The sequence below is a fragment of the Pseudopipra pipra genome, chromosome 9, assembly GCF_036250125.1.
Source record: "Pseudopipra pipra isolate bDixPip1 chromosome 9, bDixPip1.hap1, whole genome shotgun sequence".
Lineage (NCBI taxonomy): Eukaryota > Metazoa > Chordata > Aves > Passeriformes > Pipridae > Pseudopipra > Pseudopipra pipra.
The window spans coordinates 12,674,153-12,695,401 of NC_087557.1; the positions used below are offsets into that span (position 1 = coordinate 12,674,153).

General features: G+C 38.5%; 1 long non-coding RNA gene across 1 annotated transcript in view; it reads left to right on the top strand.

Moving 5' to 3' along the window:
• Positions 1–11,738: 11,738 nt before the first annotated feature.
• Positions 11,739–21,249, top strand: part of LOC135418883 (uncharacterized) — a 47,627-nt gene continuing 38,116 nt past the window's right edge. The window contains exon 1 of the long non-coding RNA XR_010432714.1: positions 11,739–11,872. This is a non-coding gene — a long non-coding RNA (uncharacterized LOC135418883). The remainder of the gene's footprint in view (positions 11,873–21,249) is intronic.

Consider the following 21,249-nt stretch of genomic DNA (forward strand, 5'->3'; position numbering starts at 1 on the left):
CACCACTGAGTTCATTATTCTTTTATTAATAAAGCAAGAAGGAATACAGTTTGTATAGTCCTAATGCTGTCTTGCTCGGATATCACAGGGCATCAGCACTCTTCAGAAACATAGAGAGCCTGCTTAGAAAATTGAAATGAAGCATTCTTTGTTTTGTTTAATCCATGAGTGAGGAACACGGGCACATATTTCTACATGATTTGCTTCCTCTCTATTTTCTTCTTACTCTAAAGTTACGCAGGTCAAGGCTAGGAAATTGGCTGCGTAAGAAATAAATGCCAGCAATGCTATATAGTGCCAATATAGGGCTTGTCTGCATTTCCTCTACCAACAACTGTATGTAAGATATTTCCTCAAGCCTCCAATATTTAACTGTGCTGACATGAGTATTTTTAGAGGTACACATTTACTTTCTGTGTTGCTTCATTAGGATCGATACTTCTTTCAAGCCTTGGGAGCCCAGTTCCATTTCCACCAGTTCTCAAATGGGTCTGAAACTCTCAGCCCAGTTTTGCCAGGATGCATGAGGCACTCATCTAGTATTCAGGGCAGTGAAGATTTTAAGGGAGGCTCAAGACCTGCATGTATTAGTTCAGGTCCAATTCAGATTTGAATTCAGAATGGAAGTTTGATTCAGCTGTGAAATCCTCCAGCCTCTTTGTCCCATCTCTGCTCAGTCAATACAGAAATAAACAGCAAATACAGAATCTGTTAATTTCAGCCCTCTGCCACTTGAAGTTCGTACTCAGGCAGAAGTGGTCATTTCTCAATATCCAAATACTAAGCAGATTTTTACTCTGTTTGTAAAGTCTCTATTTAATTTCAGTTTTTATTCTGTAGAATTTCTCAGGAGCTGTTCTTGAAGTTTCTAAAACCAGGTCTTCTTTTCTCTTTTTAGGTTCATCTCTCCTTACAGTCCCCATGTAAATATGTCTTTTTTTCTGATTTGCCCCAATACTTGTTCATTCCAATTTATGGGCTTCAAAGTCTCCTTTGTATGCAGTAATTCCCATACCTTGAAAAATGTGCATCCCAAGCTCCAGCAGAACCTTATCCAACCTGCCTTTCCTGGTCAATTGCTCAGGAAAAAGAATAAAGGAAAACACATTGGAATGTCTCCCAGTAACCCCATGCTGTTGCCTCCCCAGTGTCCTGTCAAGAACTGCATGCCTTGATGGATGTGTGCTGTGAGAGAGGGGATCTGCTGCATTAACTTGTTTGCAGTTCATGTATAACAGAAATGTTCTTTGCAGTGCCTTTCTGTTCTGCACTGGGAACTGGGGTGTGGTTGGACAGCAGAGAGGCAACCTTACTCTCCTGTCCTTGTTACCTACATAACAGGTTAGGTGAATCCTTTGGCGGGAAGACAAAGCAGCTGAGCATGTTTTGCTAGGTAGACTTTTGTCTAGCACGCACAGAGACTAGAGGGCTCCTGTGAAGATCAGAGCGGACAAAAAGCCAAGCACTGGAAATGCTCAAAGAAAAAAGCCTTTTCTGAGGACCCAGAGTGGTGTGCTGCAATCTAAAGATAAAGCAAAGTTTATCGTGTGTATTGTTCCCCCCCATGCCTGCATTAGCGTCAATGTTTTCATGGTCCCAACTTTTAGCCAGATCAAAGTTTCTGAACCTTTGCACAGTAATGTGGTTGCCAGACATATGGGAAGGAGGTGAAGGTTGTGATCTCTTGGAAGAAGTGTGGCCTTGCATCAGTGTAAGCTGACTGGAAAGATTCTGTCACCTTTTACCATTGCCCTGTCAGGCAGAAGAGAACATTTGCCTTGAAGTAAGTAAGTAAACTGTTTATATTTAAGTTAATCACTGGAAGAGTTGGTAACACCCTTTTATTGTAGGACGCGAGATGTTTTCCATGACCTCATGTCTGCATTCCCTAAGTTAGGAAGGCATAATCAGAACTCTTGGTGGCTGGCATGGTAAAGGCAATCAGCTTGCTATCAAGAAATCTCTGCTGGATGATTGAGAAGATTTACAATCAGAATTGTAGGTTGGAGTATAAAAAGACACATAAGTCAACATCCTCCCTCCATCATGAGTGCTCAGTTAGGCAAAGGCAGATGGATGCTTGGCTCAGAGTCTGGGTAAATATTCTGAGAATGATAGCTTAAGAGAGACACTTGTTCTTACCTTTGTTTGAACAAGGGTAAATTCATACTGTGAAAGATCATCACAAAAAGCATTGAAGATTCCTATCCAAAGAGAAACACAGGCCTGGAGGTAGCTGAGATTTAGAAAATGTCAGGTTTTATGAAAAGAGCCAGATGATGGCAGCATAGAATGCAACAGAAAACTGGGAAAATTCCTGGGTTAAATAGCAAGAAACCTGCCCTTGAAAACTGAGTCAGGGATCAAGCTTTTCATCTGATCTTCCACTTCAGCAGTGGCTTTTGAAATATAGGTTTTTGGTTCTGAGAAGAAGAAAGGAAAACAGTGATTTTGTTCTGTGAACATGTGTTGATCTTTCAAAAGCTACACAATAAATCGGCTCAGAAATCTTTTCTATGTGGCATCAGAGATAAATAATTCTGCTTCACCCTTTCAGAACCTGAAGTCTTGTATTTTGTCGTCAGCTGTATAAATTCTTCTAGCAAGTCCTACCCTCTACTTTCCTAATTTCTTGTCGTCAAGACCTAATCCGTAACTACAGCAGTCTCCAAAGCAGAATTCAGAATATATCTCTAGATACAATGGGAAATACAAGCCATGTGCATGCTAGTTTTTCAAGAGAAAAGCTTAAAAACATGTCTGAATAAAAGATGATTTACTTGGGCATCTAAGAAGCTAATGTCCCTTTTCGTTGTGTGATAGAAAAGTGCTGTCTCTGTGGCAAAATATCAGCCTGCATCTTCCTGTAACATTATTTTACTGGTGTTGGCAAAGGATAAGTTGATCACTGTGCAGGAACTGTTTTCTCTGGATCTACTGGTTGGTACTGGTCATGAAAGAAGAGAGCTGGGTTTTTAACTCTTCAGAATTGCTTCTGCAGAGGTAGCCATGCAGTCCTGGGGAAGCAAGCGTGTGCTTTCAGGACATGTACTGTTAGGAGACAGGAAGAGAAGACAACGAGGAGACACAAAGTCACCTGACATTCACAGCTGCTGTGAATATGCCTCACATCTATGCTGAGACTGCACCTCCGTTTGCTGGTAGCTCTCAAGTTTGGGAGAAGTTCCACAAGCCAAGCTGCTCCAATGGTTTTATTTTTATGTTTATTGAAAATGTTCCTTTCACAAGTTCATAGAAATAGTTTCCTGGATAAGCAGACGATAAATGGCTGTAATGCACTTGAACATCGACTGCTTTTCTGCCAACAGAGACGACTGAATTAATGCTTGTTATATCTGCTGACTCCTCAGTCTCCTTGGGGTTTAATTAGACATTTCAAGGACATGGGTACTAAACAACCCTGAACACGTACAGAAACAAAAAGTGCTGCAAAGAGGAGTGAAGACTCTACCAGTTTCTGAGTACCTGGGTGGAATAGGAGTGCAATACATTTTAAGTCCAACTGTTTTCTGGAATGGCAAACTCTCATTGCTGCTGTGACAGGCTCAGGCTCTACAAATCTCAGTTACAGTATATTTTACCCTAGTTTGTAAGCAGAACTGACTCTTTTGCCTGCACTTCCTGCAACCTGAAAAGGAGGTAGTGTCCAGTGTAAAGCAGGGATTGTCAAGCCATGTTTCACTGGGCTGCTTTGAAAAGAGCTAAGAACAATAGTGTTTATTCTTGTAGTTGTGTAAGCATCATGCTTGAGACTGCACTCATTGTGAGTTTCTACCCCAGCACTTGCAAAAGACAAGATTTGGGCTTATTCTGGTTCTATTAGTTGTGATAGTAAATAAGAGCATTGGAACTAGAAAAAAACCAAAAGTGGATATTTCCTTGTGAAACCTATCCAGGACAGCTCAGTGTTATGGCAAAAGAGCAGGCTTCAGGAGAAAGTTGACTTTCCTTTCTGTTCCTGAGAGATCTTACAAATAATAGGGGTCTGATGGGTTGCTCTAGCTGGTAAAAGCAAATTCAAGCCATTCAGTAAGCCATTCAAGCCATTCCTAGTAAGGAATTTCTGGAATTCTTGTATTCAGAGAAGCGGCACACTCCTCTAACCAATGTGGAATAAAACAGAAAGGGGAAAATATCTTAATGAAAAAAAAAAAGAAGATACCTGCTGATACATTTTGTCCAATGCAAACTAAAATCTTTCCCAAGAGAGACAAATTGCTTAATATCCATACAGCGCTTTGAGGATCTAAAGTACAGTAAGTGTTACTATTATTTTTACTGCAGCTAAGATTGCTGTTCTAAATAGATATATTGAGTTTGATATTCAAAACACTGTATTAAAAGAGGCCTGTGTGAAATTTTTCTGAAAAGGAATGAATGATATGATACATTTATCAACACAGTAATATAAACATTCACAATTAGACTCTCCACTTTATATAGGCTTGGAAGAAAGGAATTTTTGCACATAACTCTAAAAATTAAAAAAAAAATTAAAAAAAAATAAAATTGCTCCTGGGGGTAGAGTGCACTGTGTTTGTGCTGTTCTACACCTCTGATTGTAAGTACTGTCATCAGAAGGGTGAACAAAACATGACCATGAAAATGAGTATCATAACTGTGGAGTGGTACTGCTAGTGCCCATTTTCCAGGAATGCTAATTGGGTGCATGTCAAGGGTAAGCACACAGAACCTCAGTACATGGCTGCACTGCTCCCTCTCAGAGATATACAGTTCTATTAATGAAATCTTTGATGTCTTTCCTAACCCATAATTTTCAAGACAACCAAGTACTGGTGTGTCTGCCATACAGCCTTTCTCTGCTCTTATTCCTTTGAAGTGAACAGGAATATCTGGGAAACTATCTTTTCATAGTCAATTTTAAGTGTCTGAACAGCTCCAAGAAAACACTTTACTCCTAATTAGCAGCTAGTTAAGTATTCAAAAGTTTTGCAGCTGTTACATGGCTATGATGAAAAATGTTGCACTCTTGGTTACAAAACATTGCAATGCTGGAATGAGAACAAGACGTGCTGGCCGTTTACTTAGAATCAGTAACACTGTCTTTGTCTTTTCTTTATAGGAAATATATATCCTTCCTTTATAGGAAGGACTGCTATGGCTAGTTATGAGGATAAATATGACATTAAGACTGCTGTGACTGTGTGACCAGCCTTGGATTACTGTGAGTGGACAGCAGCTCTTAGAAAATCAAAAGGTAGGACCCAGCAGCTGAATTTTCAGGATTTTTTGAAAATCCTTGTCTCGAAAATCTCTTTAAATAAAGCTACATTTCCAGTTTCATTTTAAGAGCAGTGAATAACTTTGTAGTAAGTTCTTCTGGGACCTCTATAAATATACAACATAAATTATGTTGTATATCTACTTAATATTCATTTGATTTGTTGAACAGCATTTAGAATTGCCTTCTTACAGCAGATAAACATAATATGAATGTATCTACAGCACATTAGACAGATTCAGGGCTGAAACAAAGTTCAGTCTGGAAGTGGTAGAAAGTAACCAAAGAAGTTAACATTTTCAAATAATAAACCTCACTAAAGGAATTTTGCATAGTTTTATTTGAAAATTATGACTGTTTTCTTTGCTGACCTTGATGCATATTGCAATCTCTCATGTTTTCTTTCTCCTACTGTCCATTTTTTTCCCAAGATGGATAGAAAGAAAATTATATTTTACTTGAAAAAAATATCTTTTCTTGATTATTCTAACTTTAGTAGTGACACTCAAGACAGTATTGGAAACTTCCAGAGCCTCCCAAACTCCCTCCTATAACAAATACAAAAGATAGTATGATTTTTCTTGGTCACATTACCTTCTGGGACATGGTGATTAAGATGATGCATACACATTTACTGTGCATATGTACAGTGAATGTCTGCAAAATTAAAATGAAGTTATCTGCTTAGTCTTATGTTCTTTTTCAATATCTATATTTGCAGATCATATTATCAGAGTTGCATTTATCAAAAGAAGAAACAATTTTAATGAATTATTACTTCACATATAGAGCGAGACTGTGCAGATTGCCACTTGCCCGCCTGTGTTCCTCTCATGATTTCAGTTTGCTATGACTTTATTTTTCACAACTAATTAGAAACTGTCTCATAGTATTACTGTGTGCTATTATGTATTTCCAAGTTTTACCCCAAAGATATTTGCATTTCAGTTCTGAGTGAAATTCTTCCTCTACAGTAGGTGATTTGCAAGGTCCTTTGTGATATTTGTTGATGAAAGGTACTTTGTAAATTATTTTTGCTACCATATGGCCTCTTCATGTTCCCAATTCAAATCCACTGGGAAAAATCCTCTCAGTAGCATCAACAGAAGCACATCTGGTCCACACACAGTCTATGACAGAGTATTGTTTTGGTTTGATTAGTCCTTCTGTGGAAGTTCAAATGTATTAGGCATAAGAAGAAACAAAGCTTCTCAAAAATGAAGTCCATTCTACAATGTGTTTGAGATGTGCCAAACACTGTTCTCAGTAGAGAACAGCTTCACAGATTTTGGAGTGGCTTGGCCAGAGTGCAAATCACTTTTAAGGGTACTACTTACAAACCATCTGGACTTTCAGGTCAGTAGTTTGCTGCAGAAATGCTCCAGACCTTGTATATTTAAGGACAACATGCTAGATTTTACTAAGTTCTCCTTTTCCTTTTTTGCTAACCACTGGCATGCCAATACAGGGCAAGTGAAGACTATTAGTACACCTATATTCTGTGCTGCTTTCAGATGAGGGAAATGAGTACTCTTACCCACGGGATATGCTGATTGTCACGCCTGCAATGCAGGCAGAGTTTTCTTCTACTGCTTACAGAAAAGCATGCCAAATCTGTGTCAGTGATTCTTCCCATTGCCGCCTCTTGCAATCTGAAAACATTTTCAAAATAAAAATGACAATGCCAGTGAGAATGAACCTTGACAGCAGTATAATGAAGTGTGTGGGAGGAAGCACTCAATCTGCAGACTTTGAAAGAAAATTTAATTCCACCTCCAGTCCTGCAGGATGTGGTCTTGGACCAAGGACTTTCAGTACAAGTAGCAACAGCATACAGTCTAATTCACACACAGTGAAAATAATCCCTTCTGGTGCATGCAATATTAATACTTCAGGGTTTTCTCCATCTGTTGTCATGTATGCTTAAAGTGTACCTCTTTGAGGCAGGAAATGACTTTATTGTTTCATGCATTTACTGTGCCTAGCACAGTCTGACACTGCTAGGGGGGCATAATCACTACTGTAGTACAATGAACTTTTTTTTCCTCTTGAAGAAGTCACAGGAACAAAGGAATGATATCATCCCTAGGCGTATAAAATACTTTGTTAAAATAGATGTATTTTTTGTAACTGAATGCAAGTATAAAAATTACCTCATTACTTTGCTTTAATGAAGGTCCCAGTTTTCACATAATATAACTTGTGTAGATCTGATAACTGTATCAAACAGCATCAGGAGAAGAAACTTGCACTACTGGTGAGAAGATATAAACAATAATCGTGGTACACGTGATGAAGGTAGGAAAAGGAAACTGGGCTCCTTGACAACTCTCAGCTCTGAGAGCACATGCCACGTGATTTATAAACTATGATTTCTCTAAACTCTTACCTCTGCCCAGATGGAAGCATCCAGGTCTTTGACCCTGAGCACTAAGAAACTGAACTGCAATTCTACAGCCATGTTAGGAGAAGCATTCCTATTTGTAATCTGCAGTAAAGAAGGTGACTCATGATTTTATTTGTATGGGTCTATGGTGTTTCAGGTGAAATTTTTGTAAGTCAGATGTATTAATGGATGAAAGGAACCAGGAAAGGGGAGATGAACTTTAAACTGCTTCAAATAAAAAATGGATGGTTGTTGGTTTTGAAGAAATTCTATGGGCTTCTAAATGTAAAATTAGAGGATTTAATGGCCCTTTGTGGACCTTATATGTTAACCATATTAAAAACATAGCAAAGATAAAAAAGTAGGTCCAGAATCTTCCTTTGATTCTGGCTGCCTTTTTTCCCTCTTAGTATGCTAAGTACCCTCAACAATTAATTTCAAGCTGTTATTTTTTAGTTTATGAATAGGTCATAGATAAGAAATACATTAGACACTTATTTGCATATTTACACATCTTTTATTGTCCTGCTAACAACCTGCTAACTTTCTGAAGTGAGCAGTGAGCATTTTTCCAGCAGTGTGTCCTGGAGAAGCAGAGGACAGGAACAGCTGTCTTGTTTGCAGCTCTGTTGAAGTCCTTTGTGTTTGACTGATCCGAGGGGAGAACTTCATTACTCGCTGGGCAACCTAAGATGTGTGTTATGGGTGATGAACATGTCTTTCAAACATATTTCATAAAATATTCTGCCCTGGAAGAGTTTTTGTAAAAGTGCTCTTGCAAAGAGGGACTGCTCAAAGGAGATAGGAAGGCAGTTGGGAAATGCAAGTTTCCTCCAGGAAAACATTCAAGTGATGTTTTTTTCTTTTAAGATTTATTTTCATCCCGAATTAAGATAAAAAGCCATCAGTTCACAGTCTTTCTTGGAGTAAAAGCTCTGTTTTAGGAGAACCAGGTTGGAAATTTTGGTGCTTCTTTAGCTGCTAACAGGCAATACAGCTGCCTCCTGGGAATGGCTGTATTTCTCAAATTCCATTCACTTCCTTCATGCAAGTGCTTTTCAGCTGATGGTATAATTCTTTCATTGTAGTTTTGACCAGCTCAGATAGTCAGACAGGGATATGATTAGGAATGTGACAGGGAAAGATTGCAATGACTCATTTCACTAAGGAGAATTCAATTTCAAGTTTCTCGGACTGTAAGGGATCACACAAATTTCACAAAATTCCTAAAGAGAAGTCCCTTCTGCGAGTGTGGGAAACTGGCACTTTTCATCGAGGAAAACCAGGAGACTATTTTCATTCTTAAACCGAGCAAGTTTCACTTTTTTGAATTCCGGAAAATGCCCTTTGCCCTGAATTTTCTCTGTGCCGGGTCTGTCCTTACCGGGTGTGGGGGGGCAGCGGGGGCTGAGGGGCGGCCGGGGCCGGTTCCAACCGGTTCCATCCAGGATGTGAATTGGATGGGAGCTCCCTAATGTAGCCAGCAGGTTCACTCACATCTCTCCAATGAGGTGATGCAAATGTCTTTCTAGCACTTGCTGGTTACAAGCTATGGCAAAGAAACATGTCTGGCATTGGACAGCACACATCCTTCTGAAGGAAATAATGTGTATTTTTGCCCTAACCTTTTCATGTGTGTGTTTGTATTTTAAATCTTCTGAAATAAGAAAGAAGAGTGGTTGCTTAGGAGACAGAAAATATACAAGTATTAATGATATTTAATTCTTGGACTGGGTCATTCACCCTTTGGTCATAATGCTTAAAGCACTTTGAATCTGAAGAAATGGATAACCTGACCATCCCCACTAGGCATTGCCACAAAATCTCTACAGGGAGTTTTTCCAGAAGGTGAATTCATTGCCAGTCAGGCTAAAGGGAGTGAGAGCCCAGCCACTGATCACAGCCTGCAATGAAAATACAAACCAGTGCCTTGTGCTACAAGTGAGACAGGTTCCTTGGTTATATTCCTGGTCCCTGGCCTGAGTACAGATATCCCTCTCAGCCTCTTATTCTATTTTCCAAAGGCAGTGGGATATTTAATTATCTCCAGTTTGTTTCTTTTATAGTGAAAACAAATATTTGCAATCTACTTTGTGTAGTAAAATATTGTGTCTGATGCAGCCTAAGAGAATGTGAGTGGAACTGATTTTTAAACTTTGCACAGCTGAAATTTGCTTTTCTGCTATTTGTCAGGGCAACTGGTTTCACTTTCAGCACACACATAGAGGTGTATTGATGGTTCATGCTGTACTTAACACTGCTGGGAAATGCAGAACTCTAGAAATTGTCCTGTGTGATGTCAGTGAAAGGAAACAGATGCAAGTTTTGCTGTGCACTGCTGAGATGAGGGAGGACCACTAGCAGTCCACACCAAAAACTGGCTAGAGACAAGACACATGTAGCAACCAGTCCTTTTTCTTTTAAGAGAATCTGTTTTCTAATGACAGAGGTTTTTCTTTAAGTGCTTGGTGAGTATGCAAGATGAATAGGCAGAGGGTAATACCTTATAATAGACAGATTATTTGGTTGGGAAAAAAAATTTGGAGGCACATAAAAGCCATTAAGGGCCATTTATCTTGAAAACTTGCCTTTTTTTTTCCTCCAGCCGTATCTTTTGTTTTGATGAAAGAAGTCAGCTCTCCTGGTCAGCAACCCCAAGATGTGAAGCAGCATGCCTGGGAGCTATGTCCAAAGCCTTTGCCACCTCCCTCTGTTGTTTCCAACTCTGTGTTTGGTCTTGGGGCAAGAAATTCGGAGCATCACAGCAGGTAAATGTAGTTCACATAGAGAGGTCTTGAAAGCCCAAGAGCTTTTCAGGTGGGAATTTTGTCCATTCTGCAGCTCCTGCAGCATTTAACAGAAGCTAGGCTCCGAGGGGTCCTTTCTGTCACCTAGAGGTGGGACAGATCTGTGCTGTCTCTGGTTTGCTTCAGGAAGGTTGCTCTGATTTCCCAGGATGTTTGTGAGTAGGCAGGTTTTGACTACCTGCCTCTTCCCTGAGAACGTCAAGTAAATTGCTTATGGGGTTGATAAACAGCTTTTAAGCATGATACCAAAAAAATTAGATAATTTCTCACCTCGCAAAATTTCCTACTTATTTCCCGTGTGCAGTTACAATATTAAAATCAGTATTATTATTCACCTGAGTATATGCTGTTTGACATAAACAGGGATTGCGGAATCAAGTCCTCATCTGAATTATTGAGAATATAAATTTGTATAAATCAATTATAATCACTGGAGATGAACAAAAATCCTTTTTGTTTTTCCATGTAAGACGAGTGAAGTTCTCTTTTCTTTTTTTTTTTTTAATTAGACTTTATGGCTCTTACATTACCCTTGGCAATTTAATTGAACTTAATCAAACTGAGATCTCATCAGGTTTTAACAGTGTGGCTAGAGCATAATTAAAATAAGCCATCAAACAGCCCTAAAAGCACAATCCTATATACCCCAATAGCTGGGGTTCATAAAAACACAATTCCTAAATGTTTTAGCACAACTTAGTCTGGACTGGGTGCTGAAGTAGAGAAAAGGTTGTCCCATGGTAATACACAGTCATAAGAAATTGTTCTCTGAATGTTTTGGTTTTAGACTGCAGTTGGCAGTTCATCTTCATTTGCAACCTACCCTTTCTTAGGGGTTTTTGATCAGTCAGGGACATTATGTAGTTCTGTGTCACACAGCCTGAGGTATTTTCACAGGGCTGCCTCTACAGGGTAGACCCATCTGATTGCAACTTGTAAATTCACCACTCAGGCAAATTGTTATGTAACTGCAGTAAGATGTCTAATCTCCTTTTGTCCCAAGCTGGCACATGTGGCTGGATTCTTGGTGAGTGCAAAACAGTTAAGTTGAAGGCAGTGGAAGTTACGCTGCTCTATACCAGCTGAGAATCCAGGCCAAAATGTATATGCAAATCATAAAACCTCTGCTATGGTTGCTGATATTTTCTGGTGTTTTAATATTTTGTTCTGACATGCCTCTACAGTAACTTCTCATTTGTATTGTCTGGGTGAAAACATGACTGAGTATTTCTATCAGTTTGCATATATACATACAGTGACTCTTGCTCTCTGTATTGGAAACCAAGGAAAGGTGTAAGAATCCATTTGGTTTTTGACAACTGTACCTGAAGAAAGCGGGGTGGATAGGGCTGTGGCTGCCACTGAGACTGATCTGGTTTATCAAGATGCCCGTGGTGGCTCCTGGAGCACGGGGAGGTGAGTATACTCCAGTGTCACACCTCGGCCAAACATTGTTGCCTCAATGACTGGTGTGTTCAGAGACTGCAGTGCTGCTGTTTTCACTGTCTGTTCAGTGAACTGAGTGGGGCTGAATGATTTTTCCCACCTCCACTACAGCTCTAATGTAGACCAGAGCAGAATGTGCTGCCTGCAGCCAATAGTCTACAGCACCCAGAGTTAGGGGCAAGAGACAGCTGAAATGCCAGTGGGTGACCTGGCTGCCTGAGGGAGTTCATGAGGATACAGAAGTGTTTTGAGCTTAAAGGAGTCGAGGTTACAATACAGATGTGTCAAAAATAATCTAAACATGGCTGAATGTGCTGAAGAGGTTAAAATTAGCATTTACTTACCCTGGTAGTACCTTATTTTGTAACTCTTAGAGGAAATCATTTAGTGAGAGTAGAATTGCAACAGTTAAATGGATGGCAAGTGTTGAGGCCTTTGATTCTGCTTTTCTTCTTCTTCTTACCTGTTAGATCTAAAGTACCTTTTCAACTACCAAGCTGTAACCCACAGCAGGTCTGTGCTATCATCTTTGTTGATCCTTCTAGAAATAAAGGAATTTATGTAATCTTTAAGTAGATAAACTTTCTCTCATGTTATACATGTTGCTAAATCTTGAGGTCCAACTAAAACACCACTGAATAATAAACACTGTATGCTTCTCTCTCTCTCTCTCTCCCCCCCTCTCTCTCTTTATCTATACATATATATGTATAATTCACTATCCATTCTCATTTAATCATGACTATTAAATATCTATCTAGAATAGGAAGGATATTTATTGCAATGTGAATATCTACAGGTGATTTGTCAAGTTTTAGATAACACAGTTATTTTATTAACTGACAATACTATTGTATTTCCCTTAGTATTCACTTAAATCCTTCCCATGTGAAGTGACACAGATCCTTTATCACAAGTAGCTCTGTAAGAAATGACGCTGAGTTCAGTTGGTTAGAGCATGGTGCTACTAACACCAAGGTCATGGATTTCATCCCTGTGCAGGCCATTCACTTAAGAGTTGGACTCGATGATCCTTGTGGGTCCCTTCAACTCAGAATACTCTGTGAAATCTGTGAAATGCCGTGCAGGTTGGGGATGCATTGTAGAAATGTGCCTCTGTGAAACCAACAGACCTGTGCTCCCACCAGGGGGCAGGATGAGACAAAAATTAAGGAGCGTTTAGGGGAAAAACCCAACAGCACTGCTCTTAATCCCCCCCCAACTTCAATTTTTGCACAAGCTCTGCAGCTGTGTGACTATCTAAGTGAAAGCAAGTCTTCGGGGTTTTTTTTTTGAAAGGGAGTTATGTAAACAATGCTTGGCTTCTGCTTCAGTGAATATATATGTGTCACTGCTTCTGAGATACTGTACATCCTCACAAACAGAACTCCTATGATTTATTCACAGAAGCATTTTTAAACTATGTAAAGCTATATAATAAATCTGTTTGTTTCACATCTTATATAAAACAGTTGTGTTTTAATTCCCTTCTGCAGCATTTTAGCTATCATTTTTCTGAAACCCAACATGAAGATAATCCCAGACACTACCATTTAAGACTGTAGCATTATATTGTCCTTTGTAAAAACACTGTAGTAGGAGCCTGAGGCTTATGTCATGCCCAATTACAGGAGAACCCTGACGGCTTAAGTGTTTTTTGTGTCTAGGAATGATGCAGAAGGCAGCCTACTTTCTAAGATATTGCAGTGACCCACTTGTGCCATGATGGGAAGAGACCACTGACTGAAGCCTGTTTAGCCCAACCATAAGTCATGCTTATCTGTGATGATCAAAACCCAATGCAAGAACTAGATTTGTTCATGAAAGTGGGTGTGCTTGTAAGGAATGCTGTTCATAATTAATTATAGCCTAATCCCAGATGATTTGAGTACTCAGAGCAAGAAGATTGTGAAAGACTGTTTAGTAATTAAACCACAGAATTTAATATCTGTAAAAGATGAGAATCATCTGAGAATAGGAACGTATCAACTAGTTACCAGGCCACTGCAAATGCACAGCTGAAGTATGAAGCTTGTAGCTGGTGCTCATGGGTTGCTAACAGCCATAATTTTACATGTATGTTACCAGAGTTACAAATTGCCAGGCACCAGAAACCACGGTGAGAGTAACTGGATTTTTCATCCTGTAATTAAAGACTCCAATAACTTGACTATGTCTGCAGCTTTTGTTTTTCATTTAAACTTTATGCTTCATTTGGCTTGAGAGAGAACTTATTGAGGTAGGTCAACTGTGTCAAACAGGTGGTTAGAATAAATACAAACAGATATGGGAGGTCTGACTGCTCAGAGGTGTAAATACCAGAGTGGAGACTGGCCTATACTGTTTCTTACCTATCACTTCTGAATTGAAACTGTGAATCTCAGCATTGTGCTCTGCCCTGTCAAAGCTTAAACCACCGCTTTGGGTTGTATTAAAGAATACTTTCAGAGGAAGTGACCACAGTGCAGGAGTCAAGTAGCACCTCTGTCACAATTACATGTTTATGATCATCTGTCAGCTCTCTTCCAAAGCTCTCAAAGACTTAGATTATGTTTATTCTATATATCCTTGGGATTTTTTTCTCATTTCAAAAATCTGAATTGTAGGGGAAAAAAAAATTAAAAGTCCAGCATCTGGAATGTTTCATAATCTATGTATATAGACATGTATAGACTCACAAACTCATGCAGGGAATGGAACCCAGGACCCAGTCCAACCCACTTCTCAGTCCAGGATCTGTACTGAGTTCAAAGTAGGTTTCTCCTGGGTTTGAAAACTTTCAAGTCTGAAGACTTCTTGGGCTGCCTGGACAACCTGTTCTGCTGCTTCATGTCCTATCACTGTCAAAAACTATTTTCCTGATCAAGTCAGAACCTTCCTTTTTAGTTCATGTCAGGCGTCTCTGCAAAAAACTTTATCCTCCCAAGAACCTTGTTGCAGGTATTGAAAGGCTCTGTTAAGTCACACTAAATGTTCTGTATCAGTGCTGTGAAGGTGCATGTTTGTGTTTCTGTATTTTCATCATGACTATGACACTTACATAACTGTGATAGTATCTTTAATTGTTTTCTATACATTCAGAGGGAATCTAAGATACTCCTAAAGGTTATGGATCACATTATAATGAGTTCCCCTAAAATAGGCACACATATTTAGGATATTTTAACATAAATATACAGTGTATCTAGATGTATAACATATAGGCATGTATTACTATAATAATATATAAAAGTTCCATTTATTTTAAGCAAGATACAAACGTCATTTAGAAATCTATAAATCATATATATATATTTATTTCTAAGATGTGTCAAATGCTTTAAGCAATTTTTGTACTACTATGCTAAATTTCTTCGGAAATTTTACATACTGCAGGAAAGTAGTAACTAGTATCAAAAAGCATGCTAGGAATAGAATTGAAAATTTTCTGGTCCTATAAATAGAATGAAAATGACATATAGAATCATAGAATTATTAAGGTTAAGCCCAGCTCTGGCTGCCTGTACCAGCACTGCAGCTTCACTCCAGCACCACACCAGCATCTGCCAGTATTTAATCTCAGCTATCTGCCATTTCCTGCCAGTGCTGACTCTCCAACCATTCCTATCATGTTTTCCTGGTGTGGGGGAGGCAAACCATGTGGAAGAGCAGCTGTCTTTTCTGTCCTGTGGCCACGTGTGTTTTTTCTGGGTAGAGGAGGCCGGTGGCCATCTCGATTTGGTCTAGTGGGAGGAGTTTGGGAAGTTCCTCCTCATCTGCTTGTTTAAGCCAGTTTTGTCAGTGTTGTTATTACTGTTCTTGGTAAAGAGTTATTTTTTCACTTACATCCAGGCATATTTGGTCTCTCTCTCTGTATAGGAGAAAGGAGGAGACTTCTGTCTGAGATCTCGACCCCTCCAAATTGTCTCAAACTGAGACAATGACCAAATGACATCCCTCTCTTCTTCCTGAGTTGCCTGTCCCTTCTTGCAAAGGTCATAAATTCTCTTTTTTCTGCTTATTCCTGTAATAGCTTTCTGTTCAGCCAGGCCAGTCTTCCCTGCTGGCTCGTCTTTTGGCACATAGGGATGGCCTGCTCCTGCACCTTTAAGATTTCCTTCTTAAAAGTATGTCCAGCCTTCCTGGACCCCTTTGTTTTTAAGGGCTGTTTCCTATGGGACTCTCTGAACCAGTGTCCTGAACAGGCTGAAAAGTCAGCAGTCTGGAAGTCCGGGGTAGAGATTTTGTTGGCTCCCTTCTTTACTTCACCAAGGATTGAGAACTCGATCATTTCATGGTCACTATGCCCAAGATGGCCTCTGCCCACCACATTCCCACCAGCCCTTCTCTGTTTGTAAGGCAGGTCAGCATGGCACCACCCCTCATAGACTCACTTACCAGCTGTGTCAGGAAGTTGTCTTCCTTGCACTCCAGGAATCTGCTCTACAGCCTCCTCTCTGCCATGTTGAGTTTCCAGTGGGCATCTGGTAAGTTAAAGTCTCCCACAAGAACAAGAGCTGGCAATTGTGAAACATCAGCCAGCCTTTTATGGAATAGTTCTGTAGTTATAGAATAGTTCTATAACATATTCCCACCAGGATGTCTGCCTGGTTACTAATATTTTACTATTATTAATAGTATTTATGATTACTATAATTACTATTATACTATAATATATAATATAATGTAGAATATAAAATAGTCTAATTTTTACTATTATTACTTTTTATTAATCTGTAAATTGCTATTTTAATAATATTTATTATTATACTGTAATATTCTATTCATTTCAACAGTATGAGCCAGCCCCTTAAAAGGGCTCAAAATTTATTAAAATTCTTTTTACTTTCTTTAATTTTTGCCTATAATTCTGTTTGTTTCATGTTTTAAGCTTTCCCCACTGGCTACTGGAGTTAAAAGCTTAATAACCTGCTGCTGCTGCAGCAACTTATATGGCCCAAAATGAAGGGGCAATGGGGTAATCTCTTAGTATTCTATTTCAAAGGGAATGAGTTAGCAAGGAACAGATGAAGGCCTGTGCAAACTTAAAAAGGCACTAAAGGGAAAAATTTCCTCAGGCATGTTAGTATGCACTAACTTCCATGGGTTTGAATAACCACACAAAGTGGAAGCCACAAACAATGCTTTTACTGGTTTTTTTTCTCCAGCAGAACAAATCAGAAGGTGGCTTTGTATGTGGGAGTTTCATAGTTGGCTTAAACACCAAGTCAAAAAGTTTTCAGCTAAGAACAGTTGGCAGAAAACTGATTTTTAATTTTTTAAAAGCTGCTGCAGAGGCAGTTCTGTTTTGCCAGTGGCTTATGTCCCGTTTGCCTCCCTCGGGCTGTCCAAGATGGGACTGTGTGGTGATCTTGCTATGGCAGCATGAGGTTCACAGTGGTGCTGCTCAGGATGCTCTGGTAGAAGCCACTGGAACACCTAATTGGTCTGTTTTTCCACATCAGATCATAAGTTGATACAAGAAATATGAACTCATACGTATGTACTTATATATAGGGCAAATACAGTTCGGTTGTGTGACAGTGAAGTACATTACTATGGCTAAAGCATCCTCAATAATAAAAGTAAGTCCAAACTGAATTCTAAAGCTAACCCAATTCAGGTTAGTAGAATAAATGTATGAGGTTACCCTGAATATAACAGAGGTCAGAACCATCCTCAGATTCAGTGGTAAATATAAATTAAGAGAATACTGAAAGCATGCATGCTGTTGTCATAAACACATGTAGTTCTTGAAGGTGTATATTTCAGTGACCAAACCTGCATATGATGCTTCTGGAGACTTAGTTTTCAAAGGTAAGTTTTTAAGTAATTATCAGAATATTAAGCTATTTAATATGATTAGCTAATAAACAGGTATTCGGAAAGTTGAAACAAGACCACATATTTTTAATAACAGTCTGCAATTTCTGATGAATCAAATGTCATGATCTTAAATTCTGAGCAGAATTCTGAAAATTATTTGTCTTACTGTAATTTATAAGATTTCTAATTAGGTAATTACTACAGACACTAAATGGATGTATCTTGGGAACATTCAGTTAGTAAGTTGAATGAAAGGACTATCTTTCCACTGAAAACTGCCAGAAAGAAGTCAGCATACATTTTATATACACAGTATAGTAGAATTGAATTTCTTCTTTTACTTTTTTTTACTGTTTCTTAATCCATGTATTCTTGACTATTACTTTTTTTAATGTCCAGACCATATTTTACAAAATAACTTGTTTCTCTGTTAATTCAAAATGATTGCAGGAGTAACTAAGGGCCGAATGTCAAAGTACAATGGCAGGAAGATCAGCGTAGATTTCATATATATTATTGTGAGCAGATTCTGATGAGATATCTTATTGGTGTCAGGAGTTAGGGAACAATTATGCTGATATGAATCTATTTTTTGGTCTAACGTGGCTAATCAAGGAAATAAAGAGGCAAGAGGTGTCGAGTCTACAGGGGTGATTGCAAAAACATGATCTGTCCTCACCTATGTTATCTGGATACATAATTGATTAAGGTGTGTTGGATGCAATTTAGTTTTTTTCTAAAGCAAGTTATAGAGTTTTGAATAGATATTATAGATATTTTGCAGCAAATGGCAACTTGCAGGAAAAAACAAAATAGTGAACTTAAGAGAATCTGAGAATAAAAATGTAAAATTTCTCCTTGATTTAATTGTAATTATGACAGTGAATTCAAAGTTTCTCCAAAGCCTTTCACAGATGTACTGCTTTTTCATCTGAGAATCTCAGGAGTGCTAGAAACATTAATTAATTAACCTTCTTAATAATTCTGTGAAAGAAGATTGGTAATTATTATGAGATACTAATTTTAGAGCGGTAAGACAAGGCACAGAGAAGTTAAGTAATATACATGATGTTAAATACTTTGGTAGCATCTTAAGTAGTTACAGTAAGAATTCTGACAGGTAGAGGGGAGATCTGAGAACAATCTAAAAAATAGCCACCTTTGGAATATCTTAGACTGACAGCAAGAAATAGTTTTTCTAATCTTGATACTCCTGTTCCTTTAGCTACTGGACCTAAAAACTCAAGCATGAGTTGAACAGCAATCTGGATATCAGTAGCTATCAGAAGATGTAAATACAAGTGTCTCTTATGATGAATTAGCTTCTTTCTGATATTTTTCTAAACTTCATTGGCTCAAAACATTCCAAGGGAGTCTTGGCTTGTCAAGTATTTTTCTAGTATTTACAATAAAGAGAGAAGCCTTAAATGATGAGTACAGCTAAAGACTTATGTAGTAGTAAGGAACCTTTCCTTTATAGCGGTGGCTTGAGGAAGCCTAGGCCATTATTTTTAATCCCAGTGTCGATACTACTGTGAACTGTGTGAATTCTTCCTGACACGAGAACAATAAACAGGAAAAAAATGTAGACGATTATATGGAATCTGATGTGTTTTAGTGAAGAAAAACCTCATAGTCAGCACTCAAAACTTGTGTGAGGATAAAATATGTCCTATAGGCGGAGCATGGAGGGGAAAACCAGCTGCAAAAACACCTCAGAATAATTAACTAAATTTATTGTTATTTTCAATGACAGCTATTGTTATACTGAAAAGCCAAAACCAGAGCAGTGATTACAGTTATTTCTCCTTAGGTGCTTGTGTTTGAGTTGATGCCTTGACTTGCTTCCTTTGTACCCTAAGCTACAGGCAGGTTGTATAAGTCCAGCTAAAGGAGAGAAAAGGCAATCTCTGTTTCTCCCCATATCTGTATACTGATCTTGGAATAAAGAGACTTTTATAACTTGGGCTTAGTCATCTGAATTTTCAGTGGAAAAAGAAACCAATACAGGCTGTACAGTTCACAGGGAGGGTAAACTGTGGCCAGGAGGAGAAAGAGGGAGTACTGTACACCTCCAATATACAGGGGCTGTCATTAATTGGAGGATCTTGAGGGGACAGAATTCAGTAGATTTCCAGATTATCTTTACTAAGTGCTCATGTTGAGCATTATCTTTCCATTGCTGAAAGGGAAGTGGCTGGGAAGTTAGCTGACTCTCACTGTTTGTGAATTGACATCTAGGCCTGAAGAGCTGCGGATTTGCACTTGGCAAGGCTGTCGTGTATTCCACTGTGTTCAGTTCCTCCCTTCCTGGTTTGATGTGGCTGTTTTAGAGCCCTTCAGCTGTGATTTCACATGTATCTTCTTCTCAGCCTCATCAAGGTGTGAATTAGAACAGTCTTCATTACCCTATGATATTCCGATATACCTCTTGGTATCTTATGACTAAGGGAGAATGCTTCTGTGTGTGAAAAAAATGCAGTGTGGATGCAATGTACTGTTTCCTCAGGACAAAGGGGAATGAAGGATGTGAAGATAATCTATAGACGCATACATATGGTGGAGTAGGAATCTCCTTCATTTTTTTCCCCTGTATCTTTCATTTCTTTTATAACTTTAATGTTGTGTGTAACATATTTTATAGAATAAATGTATTTAATGTTGTATTTAACTGAGAAAATGTAGGAGAAAAAATAAAGGCATAAATCTAACAGAAAGTCTATAGATATCTCTTGGCTTGCAGATATCTTCTTCAGTGCTGTTTCCATGGAAATTATTTATAGTGCCTGGAGGGAGTGAAGTGCAGGTCACAGATCCGCAGAGCTACAGTAGGCTTTCAGCCCAGTTAGGCAGAATCTGACAACAACAAATGGGAATGTCTTTGAATGGAGCTCTTCTGCTTTCTTAGGAAAACATAATCTCTTATAAAAATGTGGCTTTGAAAGAAAAATATTAATCTCTATGGCAGTTTGGGGTGAAAATGGAACCATGAGCTGTCAGTTTTCATAATGAAAACAGCTTCAGTCTCTCTTCCCTCAATTCCCCCTCCCCTTGCCGCTTGAAATCATTAAGGGTTTCATCACATTTATTAGAGCAGAATTCTAAGTACCATTTTGGATAATCACCGTGTATTCCAGTTTGGCTAATTATTTTACTTCTTGAATGTCTACCTGGGATATGCTGAAACAGAGCACAAATCTGTCAAAGGCTGTAGATATTGCCGGCCATCAAGGAGCATATTCTGCATTTTATTTAGATGAAAATCTATTTTATAGGAAATACTAAAGATATATGGAACATTTTTATGTATTATATTTATGTATATTGCATGTATATGTATTTTTTTCTTCTTAAAGACTTAAAAAAATACATTACATAACAATTTGTGTGACAGCTTTTTGTAGAAATGAATGCTTTGTATATAGAATTTGTAAAGAGGGGTGTTTAGATATACGGACTGCGTTCTAATGAAGAGTATTATTCTTTTCTTTTGTCACAAATTACTCGACAGTATTCTCTTTAAGGATTTTGAAACCAAAAGA